This window comes from Protopterus annectens, chromosome 8.part0, assembly GCF_019279795.1.
Source record: "Protopterus annectens isolate FY-2018-M chromosome 8.part0, PAN1.0, whole genome shotgun sequence".
NCBI lineage: Eukaryota > Metazoa > Chordata > Ceratodontiformes > Protopteridae > Protopterus > Protopterus annectens.
In genome coordinates, this window is record NC_056741.1 from 945,514,734 (window position 1) to 945,531,086 (window position 16,353).

Sequence of the window (16,353 nt, forward strand, 5' to 3'; positions counted from 1 at the left end):
TAAAAACTTTTCTAAGAAAAAAAACACACTTAATACCCAATACATCTTAGAAGACAATATATATGCAAAAATCATGATGAAAGATAAATAAATAAAAATAAATACAAAAAAAAAGTAAAAAGAGAAAGTGCAGAAAAGTATACATTAAGCTTGTGCATTGCTATGTCTTAGAGGAGCAGGAATATTGTCCCAACCAATATGCACATATGAATGAAACTGTAATTCTTAAAAACTCTTTAAATGTTAAATATAAATGTACATTATATAAATATAAATATTGTTTAAAATATATTGAACAATAAATATAAAACCCATATAAATAGTTACATAAAATGTATATTTACTTTTATAATTTATTGATATGCGTGAATTTAATATTGATCAATTGACTAGCTGTTCTAAGTTTCAACACTGACATTACAGATGCTTATTCATTTAATCCAGGATAGGTATTGCCCTCTAAAATGAGTTGCCAATATAAATTCTCTATATTCTGTCCTGGTCTTCTAGGGTCCTACTCTGGGGTCTTTTATTATTTCTTCCAGTACAAAGAATGTAAAAACAGCTCTAGCACACATAGTAGTGTGTTTAAAATGTGCACTCATTTTGTCCATCCTAGAATAGTATAAGAGTATTCATATATCCTTTTCCTTAGCTTGTGATCAGTTTTCCCACTTAGAACTCTTCACAGTGTTTACATTGTGTGAGGTAAATAACACCTATCACAATTAAGAAATGATTTAGCCTGAATAAGATTATCCCTCACCATAAAATACACTGATGTGGTACTGGAAATATAGGAACATTGAGCACAATCTCCACATTTATAAGTGCCAGCTTTTTTTCTTAGTAGTCATCTTATTACCCCATGAGTTTGTTTCCTTAAGATTATTTCTTTTTATCCTTAAAATTAGTTCCTTTATGGAAAACATATCTAATGGGGTTCCTAAAAATCACTTCTAGGTCAAAAATTTGGCAAATTAAACCCATTTCCTAGAGATCCCCCTCTTGATAAGGTTCACATCACAGTTGCAATCTAAAACCAAGGCTCCATTGTACCTATTATGATTAAAATCTGTATTGTCCCCCTCTTCTAAAATTGGGGTATTGTTATAACTTATCGGTTTCAGGGGGCCATCCTCCCTACCTATTACAGGACTAAATTTATTTTTCCTACCTTCCTTAACTTCTTTCATAACCTCCTCTATCAAATCCGAGGGGTATAGCCTATCCAGAAATAATTCCTTTAAAAAAATACAGTCCCAACATTTTGTTCATCAGTGGTCATTCTGGATGTCCTAATAAACTGCCCTTTAATTATATTTCTTTTTTGTCTGTCCTTATGGAAAATTGTAGATCTAAAACGTTTTCATTCCTCATCCTTATGAATACATACATCCAAATAATTTAAAATCTTCTTAGATTTCTTCTAGGTAAAACAAGGAAGTCAGTAGTTGAACTGAGATACTCCATAAACTCATCTAACATCTCCTCAGTCCCCAGCCAGAATATACAGATATCATCCAGGTACCTTTTATAATATGATTAAAATCACAGGCTGTACTGCGCAAAAAAGTCCAAATAAATCCAACTGCAAACAATCACGCCAACAATTTAATGCAAAGCTTTCGGGTTAACCACCCTTCATCAGTACATAAAATCATATGAATTTTACCATTGTCTAAATAGGGAACCATTTAAAATCACGTGTTTCAGCCAGCCTAACATTTTTGGTGTGATTGTTTACAGTTGGGCCTTTTATAATATACCCAGTTTGTCACATAATGTGAAGTAAAAATAAATTTTTGCTCTCAAATATGTAAAACTATGTTTGCGTAAGTGGGGGCACAACTGGCCCCCATAGTAACCCCTTTCACTTATTTATAAATTTCCCCCTCAAAATATATGTAGTTATTTTGCAGCATTAAATCCATGAGATCTAAACAAACTCTAAATTCATTCTGTTTCAGCTCTCTTACTTCTACCAGGGCTTGTTCCAACCAAGTAAGCCCTGTATTATGAGGTATAACTGTGAATAAATCCACTATGTCCACAGTAACAAAAATCAAACTGTTTGAGAATAAATCTGTCTTAATTGGTTTAAGGAAGTCCCATGAATCCTTTAAAATCTCCTCCTGTCCCAACCAAACATTCTTTAACTTATGGTCCACAAAGTGGGCCAAAGGGAGGATTTTGGAACCATTGGCTGCAACTATTGGTCTAAGGGGGGATCATTGATGTCCTTATGGATTTTAGGGATACCAAAGATGGAGGGAATGGTGCGTTTATTGACTGTAAGAAAATTGTAAGTCTTTATGTTAATCATACCATCCATCAAAATATCTTTAAGAATCCAATCTATTCTGGAGTATGCTAAATTAATCTCATTTTTAGAAGCCCTACTACATTCCGTAGAAGCTGGCTTTAGAAAAACTTAGAAATAAAAGTAATGCAATGTTATCTAAAACATGCACACAGTAGCTAATAGAAGTAAAACTTTAATCAGAAAAGCTGAAATTAATAGTATTGTAAATCCCTTAAGAAATTTAAAAATTGATATGGATGAAATGCTTTTTATCTTTAAAACTTTTATGAAGAACTTATTATTAACAATATCATGCTAACAGATGAGAATACATTAAGATTTTATTTGGACAAAATATAAAATATAACTTTTAAACTTAAAGAAGATCAAATATCTAACATTTCTAAACGTATATCACTTAAAGAAATTAAAGATGCAATTAAAATCAGTAAAATGGGAAAAAGACCAGGAATGGAAGATTTGCATGCAGAAATTTATAACATTTTCCCACAGGAGCATATTAGTCTATTAAGTGAAATATTTACATGTATTCAAAGTTCAAACATAGTTCCTTTAACTTGGAAATATTCTTTAATACCTCTTACATTTAAACAGAGAGAAAATTATCATACAGACCTTCTTCTTCTTCTTTCGGCTTTTCCCTGTTACGGGTCGCCACAGCAGATCACCTGTCCGCTCATGATTGGCAGTGGAGTTTTACAGCATTGGGTTGCCAGCCCAGCGCCCAACCTTCCACAGAAGGCACACACATGCACACATTCACACCTAAGGCCAATTTAGAGTGTCCAATCCACCTACAGCATGTCTTTGGGATGTGGGAAGAAACCGGAGCACCCGGAGAAAATCCATACGACCACAGTGAGGACATGCAGACTCCACACAGAAGGCACCCCAGCTGAGGATAGAACCGGAGAACCTCTTGCTGTGAGGCGGCAATGCTAACCACTTAAATTGTCATACAGACCAATATCATTAAATTCAAATTATAAAATGTTTCTTTCAGTTTTATATTTAAGATTAAGGGAAATGATATGTAGTCCAATTGATATAGATCAAACAGGTTTTATTGATATCATTATTTCTGATAATATTAAACAAATTGTAACAATCATGTAGCTAGCTAAAAATGAAATAAAAAACAGCTTTAATTAGTTTGACAGAGCAAAGACATTTGACTTTGTAAGTCTGGACTATTTCTTTAAGACTTCATTAGCTTTTGGATTTCCAAAAAAACTTTGTAGATTTAATCTAAAAGATATATACAGGTTTTCAAGCTTTTATTAACATTGGCAGTTTTCTTTCTCAAATGTTTAATATTAATAAAGATACTAGGAAAGGATGCCCTTTATGTCCCTTATTTTTTACCCTATCCATTGATTCTTTAGTAAACAGTATTATATTGAACAAAAAAAAAAAAAATAGAAGGGCTTACTATTAATAAAGTATATCATACAAAAATGTAATTATTTGCCAAACATATATTATTATTATTACTAGGGAATATCGGGTCTATATCACGTTGTCGAAGTTTGACAACTTTGAACGCTATATGGTCGAACCCATATGTTCAAAGTTGTAAAACTTCGAAAACTTAAAAAAAATAAAAAAATAATAAATAAATTACCTGGCAGTTGTAAGCAGGGGGGCAAGACCCCCTGCACCCCCCATGTGAGGGGCTGCGACCCGCACACCCCCCCGCTCTTTAAATATACCAACTTCAAGACCGCACTATAATGCAGTACAGTGCAGAAAGGGAAGACTTGCCTTTAATACACTGCAGCGTGATCTCGGAGTTGGTATATTTAAAGAGTGGGGATTGTGGAGGTTGTAAGGGGGCTTGCCCCTGCTTACAACTGTCAGGTAAGTTTTTTTTATTATTTTTATTTTTTTTTTTACGTTTTTGAAGTTTTAGAACCATATAGTGTTTGAAGTTGCAAAACTTTGACAATGTAATATAGACCCGGAATATCAATACTTCACTTGAAAATGTAGTTAATGAATTTATTTACAAGTCTTTCATTGATGAAATATAATAATAATAAATCAGATATCGTTTTAGCTAAGTGATAAAGGAAAAATTAATGAGTATATGTTTTATGAATGGGGTAGTCAAGAATTTGAATATTTACAAATTGTGATATAAAATGACATAAATAAAATTAATATTATTTTTTTAATCTTTTGTACAATATAGCATTATTAGTCAAACAGTGGAATAATATACATTTTCTTGTGAAAGAAGATTGAGTCTTATAAAAATGGTGAAATATTGCCTAAACTATTATATATCCTACAATCTACTGTTATGCAGCTGGATAAAATATTAGTAAGGAACTTGGAAAAAAAATCATTAATTTCATTTTTGTGGCATCGTAATAAGAACATCATATAACAATAATTTATTTATTTTTTGTTGACCATGTTAGTCCCACTAGCCACGTGGGCTCTTTTCAGGAGAGATCCAAGGTGGTACTTATACTACTAGGGGAAATTTGGCCAGGGCATTGGGGAATTTCCCCTTCTTGTAGAGTAGGAGGATGTATTAGACAGTGGTGTGCCTTACTTCTGGTTTCTGTTCCAGGTGCATAGATGGCCCAGAGAAAGAGGTGGAATGGCAACTGTAAATCAAGCTGAAAAAGTAATAGAAAATGAAAATATGAGGGCAGAAATACTAGTGCAAGTAGCTAAAAGTAATACTAATGTAGCGGAGGTGGAGGAAAGAGAGTATCAAGCAGAAGAATGTATCAGAGGTGACAGCATAAACAGGAATGGATTCAGAGGGCCTGTTTCAAAAGAAATTGTTCGAGGACATCATAGAGAGTCAACAAGAGTGTAGTATTACAACTTTGCAATCCGGTGGGTTGCAGGATGCTTATTTGAAAGAACTTACAAACCAAGGTGAGCTGAAGAGTGAAGTTACAGAATCTTGGGGTGAGATAATGGAAAAAATACAGGAAGAAGATGTTGAAAAGGTAGCTGGAAAGAAATTGTATGTGTAAACAGTGAAGGAGGGAGAAAGAAGGGTTGAGGAGGTGAAGGAGACAAAGAAGAAGCTTACAGTGTGAATAAACAGCAAAAAAGGAAAAGGATTAGACATGTATGAAGTTTGGGACTTGGTGGCTGCACCATTGGGTATTGCAGCAAAAGAGATAAGAGCTTTTCTTCTCATCAATAAAGAGACATTTTATGACACAATATTTGAGACTGGACAGGCCATGGAAAACTTTACAAAGAAACATGAACAAAGAAAGAACAACAGTCCATGGTCAGGGTATGTGGTGCAATCTTTTTATAGAGAAACAAAAAAAAGTGTTATGATGCAATTCAGAACTGAAATTGTGGGAAAGAAATTAAAAAAAAAAACATTTACTGTGCCTATGTAAAGATGTTATGGACACAACAAAAACTTATGATGAAAGGGGTTTATGGACTGCGTCATGGGAATGTGGGGTTATACTAAAAATGGAAAATGACAATGTAATGCATATTCCTAGCATTATTAATGTAAATGGCAACACGGGTTTTGTGAAATATAAAGCTCAGCCTAAAACTTGTTTTTTTCCTGTGGAAAAGATGATCATTTGATCAGTGAAAGTAAATGAAAATGTTTTACATGTAAAACTTGACATGAAGATAAAAAGTAACACTAGGCATGCATGGTTATAATGTAAAGTAAATGTACAAGTTATAGAAGAAGAAGAAGATATACAAAAAGTAGCTCTGGATTAAAAGAAAAAAGCAAATTGAGACATGAGAATTAGAAATAAATCCCAAAGAAGGGGAGTGAGGAAGGGAAGAAGTGTCAGTGGACACAAGTGAAGAATAATATGTGAGTTGGCAAATAGAGAAAGGGAAGGAAAACTCTAAAGGGAAAAGAGTGAAAGAAAAGAAAAGAAAATTCAAAACTATAATTATAAAAGAAAGCAAAAATGGTAAAAGATGAGAACTATGTCATATTAATTCCTATTAAAAGATGAAGAATTAAGCTTTAAATGTTAACAGCATGAAAAATGTTAAGAGAAGAATAGTAATTTTGGAGTAGTGTGTTTTAATACATGCTCATATTATTGTATTAGAGGCTATTAGATTAAAAACAGAGGAAGAAAGGAAACAAACAGAAAAGTTATGGGACTGACCTATCATTTGGAATATGGCAACAGGCATTTGTTCAGGGATATATATTTTGTGTCAAAAAATATCAGGATATTAGATGATACTACAGATGAATTAGGAAGTATTACAATAATAGATGTAAGATGGAGCATAAATGTGTACAGAGTTACTGCTTTATATGCATGTAACACAGAAAGAAAGAGAGATAATGTTTAATAAGGGTCTTAATTATGTTTGTGTTAATATAGATATAAAATTAATGGGAAACTTTAAATGTAACTTAAGAAGAAATAAAAAAAAACAGTAGTGATGTCAGAATAGTGAACAAAATAATCAAATGTGGCAAATTATACATATGGGTCAATATACATTGGACCCATAGAAGAAGTGAGATTACAACTCAAATTGATTATTTTTAATATCAAAGAAAACTGCAGACTTGTCTCACACTTTGTGTAACTTTGGTAAAATAAAGAGAAAACCACAAGTGATGATGGAAAACTATATATTGCTCCATCATCACTTGTGGTTTTCTTTTTATTTTTAATATCATATAGTTTAAAAATCTTGCAGAAAAGAATAAAAAAGACAGGATTCTCAGATCAAATTACAATATGTCTAAAAGTACATGAGAAAGAAGATTATATTAAAATAGGTAAAGTAATTAGAAGAATGAATGAAAAGGAATTAAAGCAAGAGGATAGGAGTGAAATAATTGAGTTATGGAAAGATCATATAACCATGAGAATGTTATATGAAAACTGGACAAGTTGATGGATATGTCTTAAATAAAAATATAAAAAATGCTTTTTAGAATGTATGGAAAATAAGAGAGAGAAGAAAAAGAAATGTGCAAAACATTAAGTCAAGCAATGTTTCGAGAATTGATAAAGAAAGAGCTTTCTATGAAAAACAGAAAGAAATATATGAATAAATAAATCATATGAGGATTAAGAATTTATTATATAAGCAAAAATACTGTTTACAAGGAAGAAAAGAAGAGATAGCCCCTCACTTAAATCAGTTGGTGAAAGAAAATAAGAAAGTAATTAAGTAATAAGGGAGTTAAAGGATAAAGAAGGAAATAAATTAACAACACAAGAAGGGATGTGTGGAACTGTTAAAGGATACATAAGACAATTTATCAAAAAAGAAACAGAATTTAATCAAAAGTATGAATTTAATAGGTTAGTTAAAGAAGGTAATGAAAATGTGGAATAAATGATACATCTGAAAGAGTTAAATGAAGTATTAAAAACATTAATTTGAATACAGCAATGGGATTAGATGGCATTGAATATCATCTGTATAATGAAATGAAAACCTGTCAAAAAGTAACATTTGTAGAAGTATCGAATGAATGATTTGAGTTGGCAATACCAGAGTAATAATATTCATATGGAAAAAAGGATAAAAATATGGCATAAAAAATTGGAGACTAATAGTATTAAACAATACAGACCATAAAATACTTATGAGAATAATAACTAAAAAGTTAACAAATAAAATTGATAAGTTAGTTGATCAAACTATATTTGGTAGAAAGGGAAAATGGAAAATAAAAGAAGTAATAGATGATATTATAAATAGTAAGGTGGAAGCAAAAATCATGATAGGATATTTCAGTAAGGCACTTGATAAACTACAATATGATTATTTATGGGAAATTCTAGAAGCATATAACTGGAAAATAATACAGGTAATTAAATCAATATATGAAAGGAATAATGTTAGAATAAACATGAATGGATGGATAACTGAAAAAACTAAAAATAGAATGTGGAATAAGACAGAGATGTCCAGCTAGCTGCATTAAGTTTTCTTTAGTTATGAATGTCATAGTGAATATAATTAATAAAATGACAGCTACTGCAGGATACAAGATAACAGAAGAATTGCATTTACGTATAATGTATATATATGCAGATGATATCGTATTAAACACTAGAAATAAAAAAATGGATGAAATCGATAGCTTTGATGGCTTAGTGGTAAATTGCTGTTGCTATGGTATACAGGGTCCTGGGTTCAAGTCCTGCAAGGGCTGTTTACAGCGTACAGCCATACCACCCTGAATGTGCCTGGTCTCGTTTGATCTCAGAAGCTAAGCAGGGTCAGGCCTGGTTAGTCCTTGGTTGGGAGACTGCCTGGGAATATCAGATGCTGTATGCTACAGGCATCCATCTCCGTAAAGGGGAGTGACTACAGACCCTGGGAATTATCGCCCCATTAGCCTGATGAGTCTGATATGTAAGGCAATGGAGCACATCATCATGGACCTAATTAACAAGGATATAGGGAATCTCCAAACTCTAGATCCTACTCAATTTGGTTTTGTGAAAGGTAGATCATGCCTGCTCAACCTGGTTGACTTCTTTGAGTCAGTCACCAGAGCTGTGGATGAGGGTAAGGCAGTTAATACAGCCTTCCTCGATCTGGCCAAGGCCTTTGATACCATTCCCCACTCAGGAATTATTGATAAACTCACCAAACTAAGCATCAACCCCTGTATCAGTAGGTGGGTTGCAAATTGGCTCACAGATAGAACCCACAGTGTGAAAGTAGCAGACTCCAAGTCAGACTGTCAACCAGTCATGATTGGAGTCCCACAGGGATTAGTCCTGGGTCCTCTCCTGTTTGGCATCTACTTCTCTGAAGTCCAGGCCAACATGGAGGGACTCTGGTTGAACAAGTTTGCAGATGACTGCAAGCTGGGAGCCATTATTAACTCCCCAAGTGATGTAGACATCCTACAGAAAAGCCTCTCTGAGACCAATGACTGGTGTCGAAACCATGTCATTATGCTTAATGCCAAAAAATGCATCATCATCCCCTTTGGGAAAAACTCAGTTTCCACTAATTACCACATCGATGGGAGACCACTGAACACTGAAGGCGTTATAAGAGATCCGGGGACACAGGATGACAGCAACCTCTCCTTTGACCACCACATTGCCACTGTGGTCAGAAAGTCCTTCTATGTGGCACATTTCATTACCAAGGGTTTTGCATCCAGGGAGAAAGAGATCATCATCTCTCTCCACTCTTCCCTCATTAGACCAAACATTGAGTATACTGCCCCATTTGGCATGTACCTCACTAGACACATGCAACAGCTGGAAAGGCCACAAAGGTACCCCACGAAGAGGATCCTAGACCTTAAACACATGTCCTACATGGACAGACTCAAAAAACTCCAGCTATTCTCTATCTCATATTGTCTACTAAGAGGCAACCTCTGCTTGACTTACAAAGCCATGTCTGACCCAGCTCTGTTAGAAATGCTACATCTAAAGAAATCCCAATCCCTCTGCATTACATGCTCTCAGAGACCTCAACCTCATTACCACAATCAACAGAACATGCTGGAGGGACAGGTTCATAACCAAGAGACTGCTCATGCTCTGTAATAGACTTCCCATACATGTCAAGCACAGCACCTCACTGGCCCTCTTCAAGAGAAATCTCAATGTGTGGTTGAGTAACAGAAAGTTCACCACGGGAATCACTCCAGTGGCTCTACTTGATGGAGGCACTGGGATCTAACATCGGGCTGCACGATGCCAGGGCACTTCTATGGGTTAGGCTTGTAAAGGCTCCAGAGCCATTAGCCAAGTACTCACCTATGAACCTATGAGAAGTTAAATAAATCATTAAGGGAGATTGGTCTATGTGTAAATGAAGAAAAAAGTACAGGCTTTGGATGTGAGGGAAAATAGGAGATATATAATTTAACGAAGCATCTATAGATATGTTAGGAATAGTACTTTGATTAAATAACTATAAGAATATGCAATGCAAAAAAGGTGTTTCAAGAAATAAAGGAGATATGTACTTTTTGGAAAATATTTAGCTAGATTCTATCCTGTTAGGTAAATTAGCATATATAGCTAACAATTATATGTTGCCAACACAATAGGAGAAAGAATTAATGTCTATTATACTTTCATTTATATGGGGATCAAGACTGAGCTGAGCCAAGAGGGGAAATTCTGTGTGAAGAGTTTGGAGGATTAGGCTTAATAATGCATATGCAGCATTATTGAATTTGTATAGAGTTTTGAAAGGTTATTCTAATGAAAATAAGAATTTAATAGAGCTTATTTTATGCTATAAGTATAAAAGTTTGTGGAAAAAAGTAGAAATAAAAAAGACTCAAAAATATTATGAATGAAGAAGTAAAGGAATAGCAAAATAAAATTATGCTGTGGAAATTAAAAGAATAGAAAAGAACAGTGTTTAAATATTATGAGAATATATTATTTGATTGACCCTTGTAAACATTAAGATATATAAAAAAGACTGAGACATGCTTTAAAGCTGAGGAGAGCACAAAAACTGTGAAAGGTTATAATGCCTTCCACACATTTATGCCAGCTACTTCAGAGGCAGGGACTAAAGGTGGATATGTCTCTATTTACATCAAAAATAAATATACTTCAAGGATGGTCAAAGAGGACAAGGCACTTGAGCTGCTCCATGTTCAAATCACATAAGTGAAATCCAATACCACTTTCTTGCAAGCTATAGCTCCCCCTCTATGACCCTGGAAACCCACACCATATATTTAAACTTATTAGAAACAATAACCATCTAACCCAATATTATATTCATGGGTGACTTTAATTACCCCACTATTAACTGTGAATATGATACAACACCAAACGTACATGCACAGAGATTCATGGATTTTGTAAACACAAACTCCCTGGAGCAGATAGTCACTACAGCAACCAGGGGTGCAACCATACTGTATCTGGTCCTTACTAATATGGGAGACTACTGCACATCCCCTACTGTAATGCCTCCCCTGGTAAGGTCAGACCACAAAATGGTCTCCTTTGAAGTAAAAATATAACCTGGACCCCCAGCTAAGCCTGGTATATTCAGGAATTATTCTAAGGCTAACCTCCTGCTATTAAGTGAGACTCTAGCACTTCAAGTCCCCATAAACCCTAAGAACACTTCTGCCTTCTTTTCACAGAAACCCTGTCCATGAATGTTAATAGCTGCATAGAGGCAGCTGTGCCCACCAGGAAGAAGTACAGAATTAATTCAAAAAACAAGCCACCCTGTTGGAATCATAAAACCAATTGGCTGTACAACAGGAGGAAGAAAATTATGGCAAAAAGTAGGGGATGCAGCACCCAGCAGGATAAAATCACTCTCATCAAACTAAACAAGCAACTCAGAGGACAAATAAAATCCACCAAAGCCAATTTTGAGGTAAGTTTGGCCTCCCAGGCAAAGGACAACCACAAAGCATTCTTTAGCTATGTCCACATCCTCAAAGGCAATACACAATTGTGTGCAGCGTTCATTGTAAATGGAGTCACCTACACAGAGCCAGAAGATATAGCAAACCTCGTAACTGATAAATTCATCTCCAACTTCACCCCTCTCCCCCTCAACAACGCCTCAAGAAATATCATCAAACGTAACTCCCCCTATTATCACTAGGGAACAGGTCCTTAATGCTCTCTCTAAGATCAAGAACACTGCATCAATGGGCCCAGACAATACCCCAGGATGCCTTCTAAATAGCATGAAACACGACCTATCAGGGCATCTGGAATTACCATTTAACTGTAGCCTCCAAACAGGATTTGTGCCTCATGAATGGAGAAAGGCAACAGTCATCCCTCTGCACAAAGGTGGGCCATCTACAGACCCTGTAAACTACAGAACCATAAGTCTCACTAGACTTATGTGCAAAGCCATGGAAAGAATTATCCTTGAGATGATCACTAAAGATATAGTAAACCTCCAGACACTGGACCTAACCCAGTTTGGTTTCGTCAAGGGCAGATTATGTCTACTCAACCTGCTGGACTTCTTTGAGAAGGTCACCAAAGCAATGGATTACGGCAAAATAGTTCACACTGACTACCATGACCTGGCTAAGGCATTTGACACAATACCTCACTTGGGCATTATTGACAAACTCAAGAGGTTAGGTACAAACCTGTATGTCACTCACAGACAGGACCCAGAAAGTTAGAATTGGGGAGTCCACCTCTATAAAGAGGCCAGTCTCAAGTGAAGTCCCACAGGGATCAGTCCTTGGACCGGTCCTTTCTTGCATTTACTCCTCTAAAGTCAAGGCCAATGTCAGTGGCCTCTCGCAAGCTACATTTGCAGATGATTTCAAATTAGGAGCTGTTATGGAATCTCACACTGACAAAAATGTTCTCCAGGAGGGACTGACAAAGACAAACAAATGGTGTCAGAGCCATGGACTAAAACTAAATGTCAAGAAATGTATAACAGTATCCTTTGGGAAGTCATCCATCCCTGGTAACTATCATATTAACAACACACCACTTAGAACTGATGCAGTAATCAGGAAGTTAGGGGCACACATAGATAGTAATCCAGCCTTTGATCATAATGTGTCTACAATGGTGAGGAAATCATTCTATGCTGTATAACTTTCAAACAAAGGTATGGCATCTAGGTCCAAGGAAGTCATTGTACCACTGTATTCGGCATTCACCAGATCTATCAATGAGTACACTGCTCCCTTTGTACCTAATCAGGCATATGCAACACTTGGATTGTCTACAGAAGTTCCTCACTAAAAGAATACAGGGTGCAAGTAAAACATCCTCTACAGACCACCTCAAGGCCCTGTCACTGTATTCTGTCTCCTACAGGCTTTTGAGGGGAGATCTATGCCTTGCATACAGGGCATTGTCAGACCCCATTCTGATGGACTTCCTGCATATCCAAACAAACAGCACCAGAATTACCCATTCTAAAGACTTATCTTGCCTGTGATATAAATAGGACCTGCTGGAGAGATAGGTATGTATCCCACAGACTACCCCATCTATGGAACAGGCTCCCCATCCATGTGAAGCAGACAACTGGATGGAAACTGGAAATTCATCCCTGGTTTGGCATCTATGTCTCTAATGGGCTCAGGTAACCTGTAAAAGGTTTATCTCCCAGGCCCATGCTTACACTTAAAAAAAAAACAAACAGCAGTAGTTGTTAAGGATTCTTTTACTAACACCAAAAATTTATCTGGTACCTCGGCCTTTCGCCTTCAAGGGTATCCAGATGAATTTTTGGTGCTAGTAAAAGAATCCTTAACAACTATTGCTGTTTGTTTTTTTATTTTCGTTGGTTTGTGATTTTCAAAATGTCCACGCTTACACTTATCAAGGCTATCAGAACCTGTCAGAGATTTGGGATGCATGGCTAGGCTTAAAAAGGCCCTTGTGGTCATTCTCCTAGTAAACCCCATATTAACCTACGAACAATGAGATATAAATAGTATAAGAGTACACATGGATGTAAGGATTTTTTATTGAGATTATCTATAAGTAATTTGCCTGTTAAAGCAAATATGACTTATAAAAGAAAGCAAGATAGAATCTGTATTAATTGTGGTGAATACAAAACAACAGAACATGTGTTTTTAAGTTGTGTGAGGGTGCATAATCTATGGTAAGAGTTGTGTAAAAATAAAATAAAACAAGAAGATGTAAAAATGGGTAGAATAATATTTTTGTTTTATGGACATAATGGACTGAAAGATTAAATGAAATTAAGTTCAATGGAAAATGGATACTAGCAGAAATCTTGAAGAAATACGTTTTTGGTTGTGGAAGATAAGGTGGGGGAAGTGTTTTTTAGTATTTCTTTAAGTGATATTGTTAAAAGTGTAAATAATTTTAAATATTGTAAATATGTATATAATAAGTACTGTATGTACATTAGTGATGTCAATTGATAAAAAAATATATTCTTTTCTTTAGGTGCTGTGGGATCTTTTACATCCATGTGAGCCACCACCAACAGCAGATGGAGCCTCGGTTTAAAATCTCATCTGAAGGGCATCACACTCAGGAGGGCACCACCCCATTTATGTTGCCTACAGTGTCAGTTATTGATCTACCTGGTGCAGGAAAAAGAACCCACAGCCTTCTGCACCAAAGTCAAGTGTGCTACCTGTTGCACCACTGACAATTACAATAATACAAGATCATGGGAATTTGGAAAAATTAGTTATAATGGTCTTGAGTCACACTCATAGCTGCCATTGTTACAGCTGTATTTTTTGGCTGAATCTTAATTTTACTAGTTGATGGAAATGTATGCATGATCAAGTTATTTTGAAATCTTTCAATTATAATGATTATAAAAATGATTTAGTTAATAATACATTTTATGGCTAATTAGGCAAGTAGTAGAAGGAAAATCAGTATTCTTAACTGATTCAACTTATATTATCTAACTCTGAAAGCATTTAGCAATTTTATTTTTAGATTTTCATTAGCTGACAAACGGAATGTTAAACATTTCCTATAGCTTTCGCAGCTGGACTTATAGAAAGCCAAGATAATTTAAAAATGACATCATTGAGAATAAATACATATTACTGCGGTCTGACTGTCTTGATAATATACCTATTTTGTCAAAAGAAATCAAATAAATAAATTGATCTGGATGATTAATATTTATTATTAATTCATGCTATTAATAAATTAAATGATTGTTTGTATTTTATGAATGGAAATTAAAGAAAAATAATTCCAAGATTTTTAGAAGTCTATGATTTTAAATTTAAAAGATAATATATCTGTTAAAAACTGTCTTTCTGAAGTATATAAGCTAATTTTTATTAATAATGACTCTTTAATCAAAAATTACTGGACATTAAAATGGGGTTGAGGATGGATAGATGGATTTCTAGATTCAACTGAAGATAATTTACAATGACCAGACCTTACACAATATACTAATGCACTTATACAATAATTTACAATTTAACTGACAATATGATCAGAAAAAATAACACGTAATGGAAAGGAAATGGCAAAACTTGGTAGTTGGGAAAGCACAAACAAATGCTAAAGTCTTAGTATGTCTTGAAAGAAAGGAAAGCAAGGCATAACAGGTGAAGTGGAGGGTTGTCTACAGAGAGATAAACAGAAAGACAAAGAGAGAGACCTTATAGCAGACACATTTAGAAGAGAATAAAACACAGGAAGAGGTTAAGAACACAAGTCAGAAGATGCGAGGCAGGGCAAATTATAACAAAATACTTAGAATATTAGGAGGAAGCAAGAAAAGGTTCATAGGTAGGTATCAGGCTATTGGCCCTAAGGCCTATACAAGCCTAGCCAAAAAAGTACCCTGGCTTTCAGCACCCAAGAAAATAATGTTGAATAATTAGAAGACTCAGTTGCCAAGACACAACAATTAAAGACCACTGGGGTGGAAATTTGACTGGTGAAAAACTTCTTAGAGATACAATGAATGAAGAAAGAAACAGAGGATTAATGAACAAAAAAATGAAAGGAGACATGGAAAAGAAAGTGCAAATGAGAAAAAAAATGGATGTGGAAACAGTACAGATAGTGCAAAAGTGGCTGAGAAAACATACAAATAATGGCAAACGTACAGAACAAAAAAAGTGAAAGGAAAAGGGAGACATTATTAGTGCAAGCATTTTTTGAGGAAATAAATTAAGCACATGACATCAAATTTTGTGGAATTACACTAACAATAAAAGATACTTGAATTAAGTGTACAGGGCATCATTATATTTCTGGAAAGGCCAACTTTTATATCAGGCTAATTCACAGATCACATTTAAATTTTGATTCTAGGTGAGATTTGACATGAAGGTAGAGAGTGGTGTGCAGTTTTTATTACTAATAGGCAAGCATTCCATAGCTTTATTATACAAAATCTTTCGCTTGTATCACTGTAATAATTTTATCTTTCAGACAACTCTAAGATTAAATATTTATGCTTGCTGGTTGGCAAGAATGATGTCTCTTACAGATAAGGCACATTAGTTACAAAATATTTTATAGACCATGGAAAAAATGTGATAGTCATATGCAGTTCTGTAGAGGCAATTCCAAAATGGTACTGTAGTGAACACACCTTTCAGC

The 16,353-nt window shown here is 34.8% G+C and overlaps 1 protein-coding gene and 1 pseudogene across 3 annotated transcripts in view; one reads left to right on the forward strand and one right to left on the reverse strand.

Annotated features, from left to right (window-relative positions):
• Positions 1–16,353, reverse strand: part of LOC122809173 (amyloid-like protein 2) — a 1,365,390-nt gene that overhangs the window by 967,951 nt on the left and 381,086 nt on the right. The window lies entirely within an intron of this gene.
• Positions 8,493–8,611, forward strand: LOC122809939 (annotated as a pseudogene).